We start from the raw sequence: 5091 nt of genomic DNA on the forward strand, positions 1-5091 counted from the left end.
TTGACATTTCCCCCTTAGTCGGGTGTACAACCATTTTATAAACAGAGGGTGAAAAAGAGGCCATGTTTACAGCTGGGGAAAAGGTTACGTCTCTTTTTAGTTTCCCTCACCGTCGTGTATAATAAAGAGATCCTATACCACACGCCAAGAAAAGAAGTCTGCCTTTGCAGATGACTGAATACTTCACACATGAATCACTTCATATCACAATCATATCATTATCACAATTGTTGTCTGTATAGGATCATCAAAGTACCACTTCGGTTTATTGACTTCCAAGGAAAGAGAATAGCTTGTGAGTCTACTTGAGGGGATTGGTCTAAATTCGACTAGGCCTATAGCCTAGAGAACAATTCTGATTTAACTGAAAATCTGCTTCTTTCTAAAAACTTATAACCAATCCAAGCTAATCCAAGGAAAGAAAACAGAAATTGAGCTATTAAACTGCTCATCCAGCTGTGAGATGGACACCAAACAAGCAACGCATCACATCAAAAAGGAAACAAAACACTTTAGCCAGCCTACACAGATACAATTTTAGAGTGCAAAGCCTCTAAGATTCCCAGTCTCTTCACACAACGCAATAAACAAAGCCATCAAGTGGTTTGCTATTTTAGGATAGGACAAAAAACGTCAAATGTGTATCTTTGAAGAAAATACTTTGAATTCACCAAAACAGTTGTCTGACATGATACAAGGAAGAGATAATCTGACATAAGACTTGAATTGGCCGTTGACAAAAGAAATATGTGAGTCATGTCACTCAGTCGCTAGTTACATCTTCAAAAACTACTTTCTCAAATCTGACCTTCAACCAGTCGTACTATTTTCCAAAATGTCACATGATTTTCACAGGAAGTGTTTGCTCACATTTCTTAAAGTGTTCATGTGTACATCACTTCAGAATCTGACTTCAATAGCTAGCTAGATTAACTTTTTGACATTAGCTCGACGTATCCCTAACATCAAGATATTTACAACAAACAAACTCAGTGCCTTGATAGCACAACATGCTGCTGCCTGCCAATGGGATTAAGGGACTTACCGCCAGGTCTGTAAACAACGTCATCTTCTGTGATGAAGGAGGTGATCTCTCCGTTCTCCGTGCGCTCGTAGCGGGACTTCTTCTTGGGCTGTTTCTTCTTGCCCTTCTTGCCGAGCTCTTCTGTGGTGGCACCGGCATTCTCATTGTCCTCGTCCTCACTGTGGTCGCTCTCCGCATAGTTCTTAGCGCCGCCTTCCAGCGTGCAGCTACGGCGGGGCCGGGCGCTCTCGCACTCCCTGGCCTTGTCTCTCTTGTCCCGGTCTCTGTCTCTGTCTCTGTCCCTGTCCTTCTCCTTGTCCGGCTTCTCTTTGTCGGCGGTCATGATTCGCCACGTGCCTTCCTCAGTCCTCTCACGGCTGGGCCTCCGTGAAAGGTAGACTGTGAGCCTGGGCTTCAGTCTTCTGAATTTACCAATCAAATCCAGGGAAAATTCGGCCACACCAACAACCCCAGTGTTTCACAAAAGCTGCACACAAAGACACAGAGAAAGGGAAATTAATAACAGGGCAATGTCAATGTTCAATGAAAATGTTTTCTTTTCTTTCTTTCTTTCTTTTATGAATGAAAATAAAATGTAACTAGCCACGTTTTGTGAGTGAACGTCTTCAGGACAACATTCTAGAGGAAGCTGAAAATGATATGTAGTAAGTTAGATTAGAGCCAATAGTTGACAGGCAATGAGCTGTGCTGGCACTCCTTAACCTCAGTGTAATTGTTAGCACTCCCCTCCACAGCCATGAATACTCAAGAGGGCTCTGTGCAGCTCTATCAAAAGCACACAACCTTCAAGCTGTCTTTTCTATTCCTCAGCTCATTTATGAGGAGAAAAGAGAGAGTGAGACAGAGAAAGAAAAAGAGGCGCTGCTTGTATTCCCACACGATGACCTGAACAGGAGCCCCCACTGTATTTACCTCCAAAAAGGTTTTGAATGATGCACTTGTTTCCGGATATCAGGCTTATGCGCAACGGGATTCCATAGAATCAGTATTTCTAGGATTTTCAGCATATCACTGTGCCCTTTCTTGACAATATCACAGGAGAGCTGTAAAGCCCACTATGTATAGAGGCCTCTGGTGAGCAGCTGTGCTGAGACAGGCTCAGTTTTGCCCCAGCCCGCGGTGTATTTGGTTATGTATGCTGGCTCGGCCGACTACACCCCAGCCATGTTACCTTGGCTAACAGTCATCCCTATGTTAATGTGGAATGACAGCTCTGGGGGGAGAACATGACAACCCACTGCCAAGAATCAGCACACAAAAAGCCTGTGATTTAACGTATCTGCTGCTATGGTTATCATTGCTCATTCAAAATACACAACTATCAACCTTAGAGGGTAGGCTAACCTACTAGTTATGACAAAATGAATGTCATACAGAATGGACCCCTAAGAGCAAGTTGCCAACACAACACTGCCCTACACAGTGCGACTACAAAGGAAGATTCTCACTTACTTGCAAGTGTTTGCTTTTTTCCCCACTAAAGATTAACTAGAAATAGCCTAGCTATTACAGCCCCCCCGAGGGGCCAGACCTGGCAATCAGCACAAGTGTTACCCATGGCTGTGATAGCAGCCTGTGAGAGAGCCAAGGAAAGAGAAGGAGCCAGAGGTGAAAATTCTGCGGTGTGCGTGTCGGCAAGACGACGACGTGCGTTTACAGAAAAAGGTAAGATAGCACGGAGCTTTTGGCAGGCATGGTGACGCGCTTGACAACCGCCTCCTCGACGGCAGCCTGTCATCTTGTGAGTAGACACCAACTGACAGGGCAGCTGCTCTTGTCGTCAGCTTCAACACAAACACCAGGGCTGATTACACTGCGCCGTCGTCACTGCCCTATTAATCACCTAATGATGAGTTACCACGGCGACCGCTGGGCCATACACACACACACACACACACAAACACAAACACACAAACACAAACACACGCGCGCGCACACACACACGCCTATCAAAATACATATCACACCCTTCTGGTGTCCATATACACAAGCGTGTCGTAGACGTGTGAGGGACATGAAAACATTGACAGAGGTATCATTGGTACCAGAGCTTTAATCTCAAGTCTAGAAGACCCACCATGTCAGCTAAGCACCTCCTTCGACTCTAATCAGTAGCATAAGCCCCTTCAACTGAAACCAATGAGCTTCACTGTACGAACCTACTGAGCTGTTAGGTTACTCTCATTTGATGTTACAGCCTGCTAGTTATTTTTCGGTGCAACATTTTTCCAAACGTCACATTAAAACAGCCAAACGAAACCAAGTGAATATAAATGAAATAACTGTAGTTCACCAATGTAACAATGATAGACTGTCTGAGGACTAGGACAGAGTCCTAGAAAAATCACCAGGCCCACTGACAGAGTAACAAAGTGCTCATATAAATGGTGCCTAGCCGATGACTAACGTTGTGAGGGGGCAGGTGAGGCTTGCAGCTATTACACATCAATCACCAGGGCAGGACCCTTTGAAAGATACCAGCTGTCTTAATGGAAAAGAGAAGGGGGAGAGAAAGGCGGTTGCCTGGGCTCAGCCAACAGCACCTACTCCACCATTTACATTACTGCAATGGAGTCAAGGGCTAGCAGCCAGCCAGGCTTCAATAAAATACATTTCTCTTTTAGAACATGTTTAAATTAGACCTCTGCCCTGAAAACCACACAGTTGTGCCTCTATTAACACATCATCCCCCACAATGGCTACACAGCAGGTTTCGATTACAAAACGAGTCTTTTTTTTTTTCTTCCACCAGGCTTTTAAGGCACCATGTTTTATTCATTCAAATCATACCCACATTACTCAAACACACATTCATCTCAGTGATTTAAATCAAAACCTTAGCTTAGGATAAACATCCAAATTGGCCAGGTTTAAATGAACAGCTTAGACACAGAGGAGATGCTGCACGCGTTTTTACATTTACTAATTGATTATTTTTGGTTATGAATCGCTTGATGCTTTAAAGCTATAGGCCTATTATATGAAACAATATGAAATGTATACCTAAAAGCAACACAGAGCCAATGAACAATCACTGCACATTTCTTGGAGAGACTGTAAATGATTTTGTTTCAATCAGACAATTATGAAGTGGCAAAACATGATTGGCAAGGATTTGGGCTGGCTTTGCAAAATGGTTCAGTGAAATACTCACATAAATACAGATTAGTGAGAGTAATATAAGCATGAATACATACAGCATTATTAACAATGAGGGGGGGTGACTCAAAATTGATCAGAATAAAAATGTAGATCTGCAGTACTTTATTTAGCCATCATGGTGTTCAAATGGAAGAGCTTTTGTCAGCTGCAATATATTACTCTGTCTAATCTAATCTGAGCTGATATCCAACCCGTAGAACAACAGCACAATGAAAGCTCCAGCTGGAAGCGGCGGGGGGGGGGGGGGTAGACCAATAAGGCATTCTCTTTGCGGTCTTCCCACCTTGTGTGCTTTGTGTTACCCGGTGAATCATAGCCTGCTCTATTCTCTCTGCGTCCTCTCTGCTATAGTTCACATTGGCAGGGCAAAGACACTTGTCTGCTCCACTTGTTCCTTAAATTCACTGACGAGTAACCACCTTTTCCCTCTGCGATCACAACGTTATCAAAAGCTATTTTTACCCTCCATCTGGGGTGAGTTCAGTAGGTAACAGTGGTACTGTAGCATAGATAGCTAGAGGCAAACATGCATATTTAAACATAGCTACAGACTACAGTGGTTGAGGAAACCATTTCCCAACAAAGCAAGAGATTATTACACCACACAACAATGGAAACAACACACAAAAAAATCATGGACAACAATCAATGGAAATGGAAACAACTATTTTCTCAACGTACAAACAATTCCTTCCAAGAACAGTAATGGTGGTGACCACTTCCAGTCACAAGAAGAACACACGTAAAAGTGTGAACCATAAGGGTGGCTTGGTTTCACGGGGTCTTTGAGCCCAAACTTGAGCTAAACATCAAGACCAAATCCCCTATTCCCTGTATGTGTTTGTGTGTGCTCTCTGAGAGCTCCATGTCACCCTGGGAGGGGT

Source organism: Nansenia antarctica, assembly GCF_963989245.1.
Source record: "Nansenia antarctica genome assembly, chromosome: 6".
Classification (NCBI taxonomy): Eukaryota; Metazoa; Chordata; class Actinopteri; order Argentiniformes; family Microstomatidae; genus Nansenia; species Nansenia antarctica.